Source organism: Symphalangus syndactylus, chromosome 21 (assembly GCF_028878055.3).
Source record: "Symphalangus syndactylus isolate Jambi chromosome 21, NHGRI_mSymSyn1-v2.1_pri, whole genome shotgun sequence".
Lineage (NCBI taxonomy): Eukaryota > Metazoa > Chordata > Mammalia > Primates > Hylobatidae > Symphalangus > Symphalangus syndactylus.
In genome coordinates, this window is record NC_072443.2 from 46,780,313 (window position 1) to 46,794,599 (window position 14,287).

A 14,287-nucleotide genomic window follows, 5' to 3' on the forward strand; every position below is an offset into this window, starting at 1 on the left:
TGGTTTTCCCAAGGCCGGGACCATGTTGTCTCCAGCCCCTTGCAATAATGCCTGGCTATCTGGCTGTTTGTTTTGGCCAAACCAGCATATGGGCTCAAAACCTTTAAGGGAACATTTCTGACAGCTCCTTAGATTTACTGGGTTATGTCAGAGCACTGGAAACTCCCCATTTGTGGATATGACTTTACTTATTTTCCCTTAAATGTGTGGCCTTGCATATCCAGGGTAAAGTGATGCTACACTTATTTGGGCCATATGCAATAGCTCGCCTGACATTTCATCACTTGGAAGCTGCTGATGTTACCCACATTTTGTACTGGACTCTGCTACTGACATCTCCCACCTAAAAAGTATCATTTCTCTTCTGTTTCATTCTTAAGCCAATCTCTGACTCATGACACAAAACCCCATCCCAGTCCCAGGATGACGTATTCTGATGTGGATCTAAAGGACCAAGGAATTGGCCGGGTGCGCTGGCTCACGCCTGTAATCCCAGCACTTTGGGAGGCTGAGGCAGGCAGATCAACTGAGGTTGGGAGTTTGCGACCAGCCTGATCAACATGGAGAAACCCCATCTCTACTAAAAATACAAAATTAGCCAGGTGTGATGGTGCATGCCTGTAATCCCAGCTACTCAGGAGGCTGAGACAGGATAATTGCTTGAACCCAGGAGGTGGAGGTTGTGGTGAGCTGAGATTGTGCCATTGCACTCCAGCCTGGGCAACAAGAGTGAAACTCCGTGTCAAAAAAAAAAAGGACCAAGGAAACGCTCCCTGTTTCAGGGATGCTGTGGTAGGCGGTGGTGACTGATGGTTAGCTTCCCTGGAGAGCTTCAAGACCAGGACCAAGGCCAATCATTCTGGCCAGCCGCACTCTTCCTGGATGTTCTTCCATTTGGGCAATGACCCAAATTGTTATTATTTTTATTGTGGTGAAGTATCCATAACACAAAATTTACCATTTTAACAATCTTTCAGTGTCCAGTTCAGGGTCATTAAGTGCATTCACACTGCTGTGTACTATCGCCACCATTCATCTCTAGCACCTACTCATTTTTCCCAGCTGAAACTCTACCTATTAAACAATAACTCCCCAATCCCCACTCCCCGCCTGCTCCTGAGAGCCACCATTTCTACTCTCTGTCTCTGAATTTGACTACTGTAAGTTCTTCATGTAAGTGGACTCTTACAGTATTTGCCCTTTTGTGTCTGGCTTATTTCACTTAGCATAATGTCTTCAGGGTTTATCCATGTTGTAGCATGTATCCCTAAGTTATTTTTTAAAGCATGTCACCAGATAGCACTTTGGGGACATGGCAAAGAAAGAATGGACATTGTTACTGGAATGGCACCCACTGGGAATGAACACACACTTGGCTCTTGCGGGCTGGTGTGTGTTAAATGGACATGTGCTTGTGCACCCCCTCCAAGTGCCCTCCACGAATCCCAGGGGCCTGCCCTCCCTCCCTTTAGAAGCAGTTCTCAGACTGTCCTGTGTGTAACATAAGAGTCACCTGAAGAGCTGGTCACAATGTGGGTCCTAGGCCCCTTGGAGCTTGTGTTGGGCCCGGTGCAACAGGTGATGCTGAGGTAGGGGACTGGGCACCCCACTTTGGGAGGCCTTCCATCCCAGGGCTGCTCCATGTTCCATAAGGGAAAGACGTGACCCCAGCCTTGGTTCATGTGTGGCCAGGCTGCATTTGACAGCTTCCTGGGAAAACCAACAGGGAGGGCCCCATTGGGAAATAAGGTCACTACATTCCCGAGAGCATACCTGGGCTATGAGAGTCAGATCTAACTTCCTATACTCACTTCCTACTCTCTTTCCCATGGAAGTCCCCATTCTCTTCTCAACGAACTCCTGAACAGCACACCGAGGACAAAGCAGCATGCTGGAGGCAGAATGAGACAAGAACACCGAGGCTGTCACACAGGCAGAGCTTGACCCACGCCATGAGAGAGGCACACAGGCACTGTTTTTTGAGCAGATAAAGAACACTTTTGGAGCAGGGAAGGCTTCTCAGCTTCTCAGAGGAGGTGGCACTTGAGATAGACAGAATCCTGACAGCAGATAGAAGCAGCAGGGGTCACATTCCAGAAACAGGTGATGTGGGTTTGGGAGGCAACCAGGATCTGGTGTGACATGGATGGATGGAGTCTCTGAGTCGGAAGTCTGGGTATAATTCCAAGTGCTTTGCATTTGGCCACGTGACCATGGCAGGTCATCAGCCCCTGCGGACTGTGAGCCTCAAGTCAGGGCTGGAGTGACAGGAGCAGAGGCTGGGACAATACAGTGGAGGGCTTTGGCTCACTTAATTTAGAGAGAGGTTGGGAGCTCTGCAATGCTTTAGAGCAGAGACTCACTCTCCTTTTAGCCACAGGTAGGACAAGGGTGGAGGGTCGTGTCTCTTGACTTCTCATGTCCCGTGAGCAGCAGCTGGTTGGCCTGACACCTCCAAACCCTTCCTCATTTCCCGTGTGGAGGATTTCCTCGAGTGAGGGCATAGTCTCCAGAAGAGGGTTTCCTCTGGCTCCTGGGAGGACTGACAGCCCCCTCCCAGCACTAGTTCACAAAATCAGGAAATGTGGATGCTAAATAATTCATAAACACATTAAATAAGACTGGCTCTAGCCTCGATCCCTGGGGAGCTCGCTGTTAATACTTCCCTCATTTAACATCAGCCTGAGCCAGACATCATTAGGAAGGGAAATCTTCTCTTTTAAAAAATCATGTAGCTTAAATGGTTTGGGATTGTTTGCTACTTTGCATGATTTCTGCCACTGCTCCCGCCCATTACGGGGATAATTAAGAATTGACTACGGTTGGCAAAAAGCATTCAACACCCAGCTTTTTATTTGGTTTTTTCAAGTCCCCAGCCCTCTTCCTGTTCCCCCACCAACCCCTGGTCTTCCCTTTCCAGTCCCTGCAGCCACGAAGCCCAGATCCCTTCATGCACCATCCCCCACCCCGCAGGTCTGCTGCCTGTAAACACACTTAGAGTCCCATGGAAACCACACACTGAATGGAGAAAAAGCAGGGAGACCATTCACTCTCCTCTTATTCTACTGCCCCATTTCCTCCAGGCACCTTGCCTGATGTCCCTCAGGCCTAGGGCCAGAGTGTATTTGTTCGGCTGCCCTGGTCACCCAGGAATGGGGTGGGCTCAGATCCCAGGCCTGTCCACCAGCTGGTCATTCTCTCTTTGGAGAGTCACTCTCTCTGACTAGCTGAGGCAGGATTAAAGACGTCAGGAGGAAGAGCGTGCCTCTGATCACAGAAGGAAGGGTTATAGACACCAGGCCGACCCCAGCTGGCCAGGCAGGGCGGCTGCGGGATGAAGTGATCACTGTTGTCCATTCCCCCAACCCCACCTGCAGCACTCCTCAACCTCCTGCTGGTCAGAAGAGGCAAGGGGCATGTGGCCAGTCTAATTCTGAGGGGCAGCTCCAGGCATTGGGGTGATCTTTAAGGCTCGTCTCCTTTATTTCCCTGCCTCCAACCAGAAGTACATGTAAGTCATCTCAAGGATTTTTTTTTTTGGTTTTGTTTCATTTTTTTCTCTGTCCTCATGTCACTGATTTCTAGTATTCTAAAATCCTGAACATTCTTTTTACAGTCTAACTTAATTTTTTCTCCTGCAGATTCAATGCATTATGGGTTGTTCTGAGCTCAGGAAGCTGGAGCCTCACCTTGTGCACAATAAATCATCCAGGGGAGAGAAAAAACCTATAAAGACACACAAGAAAGCCAAGCTACTTTTGGGGGAGCACAGAGAAGCTTCTAGAATGGCTGGCAGAGTCCTATTACTTGACTTGGGTGATGATGTAAAGAGCTTAACTTTATAATAACCCATTAGTAAAATATCTACTTTGTGTGGTTTTCTATATTTGTTTTATAGCATCTCAAAGTTTGAAAATTAAAAGAAAAAATATATCATCAGAGTGTTTAGTCAGTTGTATCTTCATTCAGGCTCCCCTACGAAGCTCTCCTTTAGGGTGAACAACCCCCACTTCTTTAGCATCTCCTCCAAGGCTCAGAACCCCTGCACCAGATGGTTGACCAAATCCTTTGACAATTGTCTCTAGGGAATCTTTCAGGCCTCGAGGGAAACTTTCAGGCCAGGTACTGCTAGAGCACTTAAAGGATCAGAGAGCCAGGACTTCTTTGAGCTTCCAGAACACGTTGTGTGACTGTTTTGTGCTGGTTTGCTAACAAATATCTTAGACAGACAGAATTTGGCCTGAGATTGACTTTCATGATAACCCAGGAATGAGGTGAGGAGGAGGCCTACAGCCCTCACCTACCACTAAAGATTGGAGGCTACTGGCCAGGCGCGGTGGCTCATGCCCGTAATCCCAGCACTTTGGGAGGCTGAGGTGGGTGGATCACGAAGTCAGGAGATCGAGACCATCCCGGCTAACATGGTGAAATCTCGTCTCTACTAAAAAATACAAAAAAAATATTAGCCGGGCATGATGGTGGGCGCCTGTAGTCCCACCTGCTCAGCAGGCTGAGGCAGGAGAATGGCGTGAACCCGGGAGGTGGAGCTTGCAGTGAGCCAAGTTCGCGCCACTGCACTCCAGCCTGGGCGACAGAGCGAGACTCTGTCTCAAAAAAAAAAAAAAAAAAGATTGGAGGCTACTGATGTTTACCAAATTGAATTTAAGAGTCAGGCAGGACCTGGTTGACCAGGGCCAATTCACCTGAGCCTGGCACCCAGTAACTGCTCAATAAATGTTAGTGTTATGATTATCTTACCCCTGCTGTGGAAGCAGAGGGAAGGGGAGCGGCAAGGGACAGGGTGAGGGGTAGGGAAAAGAGGAGGAAGGAGCAAGAAGCAAGGGCAGGTCATTCCAAGAGTTTGGCTCTTAGTTGGACATTCATCATACGTTTCATCGTTGGTCCTACATGCAGAGGAGTAAAGAAATAAACAGCTATCGGGCCGCCTTTTCCTTCCTACAACGTTTTGCTATGGCGGGCTTGCCCATAATTCTCTAAGTAACCTTCTTTCTTCTCTTCTCCTTCACTGTCTCTCACCTCCCACCGTGGCCCTGTAGGCTCATTCACATAGGGCCATAGGGCCATAGGGCCATCCCTCAGGGATTGGAAGCTGCAGGCAGGCTCTGAAGGTCCAGCGGGAACCCTCCCCTCAGGTCTGTCTGCCTACCTTCCCAACCGCACAGCTAAAGAAGAAGCCTGGCAAAGTGTTTGGAGGTCCTCCCACTAACCCTGTGACTCCCATTCTGGCCAGCAGGGGTGGCCTCAGAAGGAGAGCATCCGGGTTTGTCACTAAAACCCCCCTTTGCTGTTGCTTGTCAGTCGAGGCTGCCAAAATGCCCATGCCTCTTCACGTCCGTCTGTGGCCTCTGTTTGGGCCCATGTCTTTGTCTCTTTGCTCTCTCTCCCTCTAGGGCTCCTCTGCTCCAACAAAAACCCACAGCAGAATCCTGGGCACATCACAAATAGTTTTCATTAAGAATAACGACAAAGATTACCCATTGGGTACAATGTTTGCTATTTGGGTAATGGGTACGCTAGAAGCCCAATCCCCACCAGTACACAACACACCCATGTAACAAGCATGCACATGTATCCCCTGAATCTGAAGGAAAATTTAAATTGAAAAAAAGTTCTACTTAAAAAAAAAAGTAATTAAAAAGAAAGCTTCTGAGAAGGAAAGAGGAAATTAGATCTTATTCTAAATTTGTCTGACACAGGCAATTCCCCAGGGACACAACTGAAAATGTAAAGGTCCAGAAAAATCACATATGGGAAAAAAATAATTTCCCCCTGTTTGTCCCAAAGACTTCTTTGAAACATACGATTTCAAATACGTTTCTGGATCCTAAAACTTTTTAGAATGAATAAAGTGTCTAGGATACGGTATTTTTATGTTCCCCAACCACTCCTAAAAATTACACAGTAAGATTTTAAGTTAAAAAAGCTACATCAATATTTTCATCTGCATATAATGATGCAACTTGTTTGACATTCCTTTCTAAATGACCTACAGAAAAATCAGTTGTTCCTGAGAATCCAAGTACATTTCCACTTACAAGTACAGAGGAAGTAAAATGGATTACTGTAATGAAAAATGGCCAGGCACAGTGGCTCACACCTGTAATCCCAGCACTTTAAGAGGCCAAGGCAGGAGGATTGCTTCTAGCCAGGAGTTCAAGACCAGCCTGGGCAATATAGCAAGACCCTGTCTCTAAACAAACAAAAAAAAAATTTAAAGAAATTAGCCTGGCAGGTGGCACTTGCCTGTAGTTCTAGCTACTCTGTCCTAGCTGAAACAGGAGGATCCCTTGAGCCCAGGAGTTGGAGACTGCAGTGAACTATCATTGCACCACTGCACTCCAGCCTGGGTCATAGAGTGTCTCTTAAAAAAAAAAAAAGAAAAGAAAAAGAAAAATGAGAAAAATGTTGTCCTCAGCACCTCCAGCTTCTGTGAAAGTACTGGATCTAGGATTTGGAGGCAGATCTATGAAGAAGTAAAAGGGGAATGGCCACAGCATTTGATAGATCTACCCCCAAAAAGCTTCCAAACCCCAGCGCCCAGCTGCTCACTGCTGCAGATAGCTGGGATCTTTCGGGAGGAGGTGTGAGCCCAGAGAAAGCTGGGGGATCTCCCAAGCAAATCCCATCCCCCAACAGGGTGGCCACGCCAGCCTATGGTTCCAATCTGCCCCTTCCATCTTCTACTGCATGTGAAAAGAAATGGAGCCATATTTGGAAAAACATAGTCCAAATCAAGAAATAAATTAACATGTGAAAAGAGAGAGAAGCTTGTCCCAATTTAGGCAAATCTTCAGTTTTCAGGACTCTGGGAAGACGATAAAAATGAAGTGCTAGTAGAATCAAAAATGACTCAAGGTGATGGCTCAAAGAATGAGGCTGATTAGATAAAATTCTATGGAGTAAATTGTGTTCAATGAGATTTAAAGGTTTCCCTCTCTTTTCTTTTCACAATTCCTTTACTGAAAATAAGTGCTTTTCTGTTTCTTGCCAACACCAAGTCCAGAAAGCATAATACTGTCCTTTGTCTTACTCTAAGTGTGTTGTAGATGGATTCTTCTGTTCAAGGCTTTGCCTACTTACTAAAAAGTGTCAGAAGAGAGTGGATGCGAGACTTCTGAAAGGACAGCTGCTTTTATAATGGGAAACTTGAAATTATTAGCAGAGCAAACTGCAACATACAATTTGATATACCCAAAAAGCTAGTTTCGTGTTTATTAAATCAATTATATACAACCATTTTTAACATTTTAAAACAGAGACACGAGATCTTCTAAAAAATCACCAAAACCAAAGTTGCACACAAATTTTCATTTTCCTTCTAATATTAGAAAAACAAATGATTTATTTTCCCTGTGCATCCAAAGAATGTTTAAATCCAAGACAAGTCACTCCTGTTGCTCCTCATGAGGCAAGAGAGGCAGGAGGGGGCACTGGGAGATGAGGCAGTCCCAGAGCATACGTGTGTGTGTGTGTGTGTGTGTGTGTGTGTGTGTGTGTGTGGTGTGTGTAAGCGTGCTGGTCTTCCCCCTACTTCCCTGCAATGCAAATGGTGGGTAGGAAGGAACACACACACACACACACACACACACGCACACACTCACTTGCCAAGGGGGTGTCCACTCAGCCAAGAAAAAACTCTCAGCTGAAGTTAACCCTATAACCCTGCATTTGCTCCACCATTTTCAAAAGAGGTTTGAAATTCTTTCCCAAACTTTGCTGCACTTTCCATGAGAATGGGGATGTTCCTGCATAAAACATGAGTTTAGGAGGGCCGTGAGCTAGCAGGCCTTGGGGAGCTTGTGTGGGGCCCGGGATTGTGGGGAAGAAGAACAGAGAGGTGGGGGAAGGGAAGGGAGGCTGTTTTCTCAGGCTGCATTTCTTGCAGGCTCCTTGGAGACCGGAGAAAGGCCAGGAAAGGTCTCAGCTGGGGCTGGGCCCTCACAGAACCCGCGGAAAAAGGGATGCTGCACTTAACCCAGTGGAGTCAGATGGGCCAGGGTTTGAGGACCTCCAGGAAAGTGATGCCGGGAAGACAGGGGAGGGAGAGAGAGAGAGAGCTTGGAGAGGGGAAAGTCCTGGGATTGGAAAAAAGCAGGTGGAGGGGAGAATCTACTAAACATTGAAGACACAGTCTTGTCCCCCCTATACGTGGGTTCACAAAGGAAAGGGACAAAAGTTCTACTTCTTTTGGTATCTCCATAGAATCCAGCTAGCAGCGGGCCTTTTACGTGCTGTTTTTGAATGGCTGCAGGTGGCCAGGCAGGATTCTTATCCTGCTATCAGCACCCCAGTGAGTAGGATTTAGGGGTCTGCAAGAGGTTCTCTCCCTCAAACTGGTTATTAGTACTGCTTGAATTAACTCAGCAATGGGCTAAATGCCAGCAGCAGGAGAGAGATGTTCGGGCATTCTGCTCCTTGGGGATAGAGCCCTTATGAAAATCACTGAGGCACCACTCTCCCCAGAGGCTCTGAAAGGGCAGGAGTGTTTATGCTGCTGGGGCAGCAGTGGTTCTCAGGTGGCCATGGTGTGCTATGGACGGACGCCCCGTATTGGTCACTGGACTGCACAGATACTTCTGCAGCCTCCTCCTGACAGGGACTGGGAGAAGAGAGCCACTGAAATTAATGGGGATGTAAACTACCTTGAATCCCTTTCTGGAAAAATCAGGACATAAGTAGTGAGTTTTGTTGGGGTTGTGTTTTTGGATTTTTTTTTTTTAATTTTGAGAATTTTATGATACCTGCCAAATAGCTGGCAGTGCTCCAGAATGTGGTTACTGGATCTTTGCAAGTCACTGGTTACTTACCGCGGGTTGGAAAATGCTGAGACCAGCCACAGAAGTGCAGTTGGAAGGGGGCCTCAGAGATGTACAAGAGTAGTGGTCTTCAAACCTGAGCTGCATCAGAACCACCCAGAAGCCATGCGGAAACCCTGGCTGCTGGCCCCTAGCCACGAGATCCTGATTCTCCCTCTGGGGTGAGACTCGAGAATCTGCATTTCAAAAAGTCCCCAAGTGATGCTGCTGCTGCTGGTGCAAGGAACACACAGGGAGAACGACTGTTCTAGAAAACCCCTTCTTTTGTAGGTGAGGAAACTGAGGCGATAGGGTTTTAATGGCAGAGCCAGGAACTCACAGCCAGGTTTCCTGAAAAGAAGGTGTGGCACCCAGCTCTAGCATGAAACCCCAGTGTGGAGGTGAGGCAGAAGGGAGAGGACAAAGCCCAAACTCAGCTAAAATCAAACACCGTCTGTATCCCCCATGTGCTAAGGTCAAGTCTACAGAACCCCAACCACCTGGATCCCACTGGAGGGGAGGAATGGGAAACTGAGGATGAAGCAACCAGTTGGACAGGCAGACAGCAGCAGGAGGAAGAGATGGAGCACACAGATTACGGAAGGCAATTAACACAGAGTGGACAATTGAGGGACACTGGGGAGCCTTCTGCCAGCCATGGGGGGCACAGATTAACAAGCCTCTCTAGGACTTGGCAGTTTGGCAGCAAATCTGCTGCTTCCAGCTGTGACTTGACTTCACATCTGTTATCTCCTAAGGCCTTGGGGTGGGGCCTGGAAAGCTCTGCTGGGAGAATGGCCAGAAAACCAATTAATCTCACCTCATCTGGGCTCTCATGCCCGTGAGGGATACCACACCTCAATCAGCCTCGTCCTCCTCGAGACTGGGAGCTCCTCGAAGTCAGAGACACATCACCTAGCTCTAGTCTGGTAAGCACTAGGTAAAAGTTGGATAAAGAAATGAATGCAGGCATGAATGCAGCCCTTCTGCTCTGGAGAAGCAGGCTCTGCCATCAGTGTACTTCAAGAGGAAGCCCACCCGAGTAATCCCACCTGCTGGGGATGGCCAGTGGGGCTTCTGTTGCTAATTGGCACAGGAGTCCCTCTTCTCCAAAATGTCCCCTCCACATCATTATCCCTGCTCTGCTAGAGGAAAACAATCTTTTTGCATCTAACCAGCATATGTTCTGAGAGAGTCCACACCCCTGCTCTGGGAGAACAGTCTTGGAATCCCTAACGTTATGAGAAGCTCCTATTGTCCACAGACGGCCCCTTGTCCAATCAGTTTCAGATGGGAGGCTCGGAGCCCTGCAGATTCCCAGCAGCCACACAGAGGCTGCTGGTGGGTCAGGGAGGGCTGTGAGCTGCGGTCTGCTGCCTGATGTTGCCAGGCTTAGTTGTGGGGAGAAAGGTCCCAAGTGCAGAGCTGCACTGAGGCTGCAGAGGCAGTGTCCTGGCTCTGAACCTTCCCCTCATAGTCGACCCTGGACAGGCCCACCAGGGCTCTGGTAAGGCTTCCTGATTCCATGCCTGGTCTCATGGACATGTGCTGTGCCTTCTACGGCAGCCCACGAGGGCCTCTGGGGTGCTGAAGGACCTCTCTGTCTCTATTCCACTTGGGGTAATCTTCATGTCAATTCTGGAAGTTTCACAGACCAGCACAGAATAGAATAGACACAGGGTAGATGGGACCCAGCTCTGTCGTGGGGCCATGAAACTGTGAACCTCAGAGCATTACGCCCTAGAGGTTGGAAAGGTGCAAATCACAGAATTGCTTATTACCCCAAAGCTGCCCATCTGGTGAGATTTCTCTCCCTTACTCCAATGTCCGTTGAGCTTTTCAGAGAAAATTGGTTCCTTGGGGGAGTAAAGGTCAGAAAAAGAGGAGAAGGTTGAAGGCTCCCAGTTGCTGGGGGCAAACTGATTCTGCGTAGTTAGGTAGAGACCACGAAGACTCAGGGCCTTAAAAATAATATGCTGTGGCTTGTCTGGCTTGACTAAAGATCCCAGGCAGCACTGTCCAGCCACCTCCCTGTCCCTGTTCTTTAGATGCTGTTTAGAGATTGTACACTTACCTAGAATCAAGCATCATTAGAGATAAAATCTGCTGAAATGGATCATACAAGGCATTTCAAAGCCCAGCAGGCTGATTAAGAGATGATTTGTTGGTTTGTGGCACCTGGAGCACCTCTCAGCTCCCTTCCACAAATTGGATTTTGGCCAATAACTTCTCTGCAACATGAGGCTTCCCATCAGTCCCTCCTCTGCTAAGGGGGAGCTGGTGATACTGACCTCCAGCTTTGAGGACAAGTTTCTGCAGAGTCAATGGGAGACATGGAAAGAAGGGCGGTACCTTTTTTCCTACACAGGAGGAAATACTTCCTAAGCAGAAGGATTTTGCCCTTGGCCAAATACTTGGCCATGTTGAGACCGAGTCTCACGGGGCCAAAGGCCACATGAGGGCCCAAGGAGAAGGTGTAGCAGCAGCAGTGTTAACCTGAACCAGTAGTTCTCAGCCAGGAGTAATTTTGCCCTTGGGAGACCTTTGGTAATGTCCGGAGGCATTTGGGCTGTCACAAATGAAGGTGCTACTGGCATCTCACAGGTGGAAGCCAGGGAAGCTGCCAAACATCCTACAAGGCATAGGACAGTCCCCTTCCGCTCCACCAAGAATTATCCATCTCCAATGTTCAATGTGCTGCTGTTGAGAAACCTTGACCTAAACACTACTGCACCCTCCATGCCATGATTACTGAGTGAGTTGTAAGAAGGAAAATCTCAGATGAGTCAGAATCACAGTCCTTCAGCCCTGCCTTAGATTTCAGGCAAGCTCCAAAGGATTGGGGTATACTGGGTGGGGGGTGGGGGTGCACCACAGAGTTGTCCCACACACAACCCTCTGGAAAGTTGGAAATGTTCCCAATGGGACCTCAGAGGTTATCTTGTCGAAACATACTCATCATATGAAACTTAGCGAGATATAAGCAAAGACCATACTATCACAAAGGAGAGAAAACATGATCGCAGGCATGTTAGGAATTCCAGGAAGATGGGCATCCCTGTGATGGCAAAACAGATGGCTGAGAACCCGTTACGGATACAGGAAACATGTGGCGACCTCCTAGACCTCCTTATTCCCGGAGGCAGCCCAAGCTGAAAAGAAAACTGTAACCACCAAGGGGAAGGGTTTTGATGGATAGGCAGGGGTCCAGGCTATAACAGAGGGTCCCTGGGTCCAAGGGCTGTGGTTCTCCAGCCTCACTGTGTTTCATTTTGTGCACGTTCAAAGTGGGAACCCACCACTGTTTGCAAAGAAAAAAAGAGTTCCTGTGCCCTTTCCTGGCAGTGCTGATAGCAAAGTGACTCTGTGAAGCCCAGCAGCCCACGGGTCAGGGGCTCCAGGGCAAAAGCAGAAGGATCACAGAGACTTTTCAATGGCTCCGGGATGATGATGACAGCGTGGGAGGAGGGATAAGCCACATGGCCAGGGAAAGGAAAGGTCAGATCTCACTCTGCGTTCTGTGCACTTCACCTAGCAGGGGTTATGCAGCAAGAGTACAAGTGAAAGCCTGGAGCACCTGTGGATGTGGGGCATTTCAGACACCATCCCTCCACATGCTCTTAGACACATCTCTACCCAACCAGGAGAGGGAAGCAGTAGGAGAAACTTCTTCTTCCAGGGTCTCCTGACTCCTGAGAAAAATACCTGCAGCCCCAGCTCCCTGATGCCCCACCTCCTCACCCCCTATTGGCCCTGCTCCCTAGATCCCCCACCCCATCCAGTTGGCATGAGGTGAGGCAAACTAATGTCTAGTCTCTCTGAAAATACAGCTTCAGAGCTGGTCCACTGTGATTCGCTTGGGTACATCCTAGCGAACGCAGAAAGGGACATCTGTCCAAGTACTCACCCGTAGCAGCTCAGCTGCGGGCACCATGCAGGGAAATCAGACAGCAGGCAGGAGAAGCAGTCCCGGGGAAGCCAGCACCATCAGCCTGCTGTCTGCCAAAGCCCAGGCAGCAGCTGGGCTCTCCCACTCCTCGCCCCCAGCGACAGAGGTCAGGACTTCAGCCCACGCCTGGGAGCAGACCTGGGGCCACAGGCACGCCGGTTCCAGATCCCTGAAAGGGGCTCAGGGCTTCCTGGGGCTGATGAGGAGTTCTCAGTCCAGGGTAGCCAGGACTGCTGCTACTGCTCACAGGGACAAAACAACATTTCCCTGTAGAGTCCACCCAGGCCACTGTGCTCAGGTGAAGTCAGCAAGAAAACCTGACCAGCAGCTCCAGGCAGCTTGGTCTGGCCGCAGGAAAGCAGGACACAACGCGGCAGCCTGCCCCCGAGCAGCTCCAATTGTCCCTCTCACTGCTGAGCCTCACTCCCAGCACCAGACAAAAGCGCTGGAAGCAGCTCGCAGCCCGGCTGACACACCAATCACCAGCGCCAGACTGTCCTCCCAGCTGGCCGAGCCCTGGCCACCCCACAAGGGCTGGCTTCCTCTCCTGTGTTTCCTCAAAGCTGCCTGAGGATGGTTGAGGATGATTTATCCTCGTGGGGTGGATTATTCATCCCAGGAATACTCTAACTTTGGCTGGACCAGAGAGCAGTGGTGTAATGCCCTGGCTTAGAGAGTGAGACAGGGAGGAAGAGAAAGAGTGTGTGTAAGAGTGTGTGAGAGACTGTATGTGTGTATGTGAGCAAGAGAGGGGGGTGAGAAGCAGTGGGTGCATCTTCCCAGAGTATCTATCTGTCCCTCTCTAATTTCATCCAATCCCTCTCTCCTCCTGGATTTGGAGACGGGGGGATGGGCAGTGAGAGACACAGATTCCAGAACAGGCAGAAGACACCATCCCTTCCTCCCCGCCCCCTTGCCACCCGCTCTGGGAGGGTGATAATGCCACCCCTCCCGCTCCTGCCTCCCCCACAGCTGCTGCTGTCAGCAGTCAGCTCCCCCTGCCGAATACTCTCGGGGAACAACTTTGGAAGAAGCATTTCACGAAACAGTCAGCGGCAGCGCCCCTCCTTTTCCCAGCCCAGGTCCTTTTATGCTCCTATTTTGGTCATTGTCCCCCGCGCCTTAAGCCCACCTGTCCCCGTGCCCATTCTCCATAAGCGTCAGAAGCCTCTCCCCACCTGGCCCCATCTCAGAGCCATATCCTCTTCACCAGGCTTCCTGCGGGTCCTGGGCTGGGAGGACAGCAAGCCCTTCTGGAGTGTGCCATCAGCCCGGTGCCACTACAGCCCGACTTCCTCAACTTTCCCTCCTCTGTGCTGCCCACCAAGACACCCCACAGATAACAAGAGTGAGTGGTCACTCCAGGCTGCCTGCACAATTCATTTGGAGGGAAGCCAGGACTGCAGAGAGTGTAGTGGGGAGTAGCGGATACTCCACAGCCTCTGGTCTCTCCCTCTCCTGTAAGATTAGCCACCTGTAGTTCTGAATACCTCTCTGTTTCATATCTTGGCTACCACAGAGG

At 49.5% G+C, this 14,287-nt stretch overlaps 1 protein-coding gene across 8 annotated transcripts in view; it reads right to left on the minus strand.

The window, feature by feature from the left end:
- SEMA5B (semaphorin 5B) overlaps nucleotides 1-14,287 on the minus strand; it is a 116,760-nt gene that overhangs the window by 70,002 nt on the left and 32,471 nt on the right. For 6 of the 8 annotated variants that reach the window (XR_010118637.1, XM_063630674.1, XM_063630675.1 and 3 more), the window contains exon 1: nucleotides 12,724-13,076. The exons of 1 other annotated variant lie outside the window; for it this stretch is intronic. The gene's annotated coding sequence lies outside the window, so the exon portion shown is untranslated. Of the gene's footprint in view, nucleotides 1-12,723; nucleotides 13,178-14,287 lie in introns of those variants that run through there. One more of the 8 variants, XM_063630671.1, reaches the window with a different exon arrangement.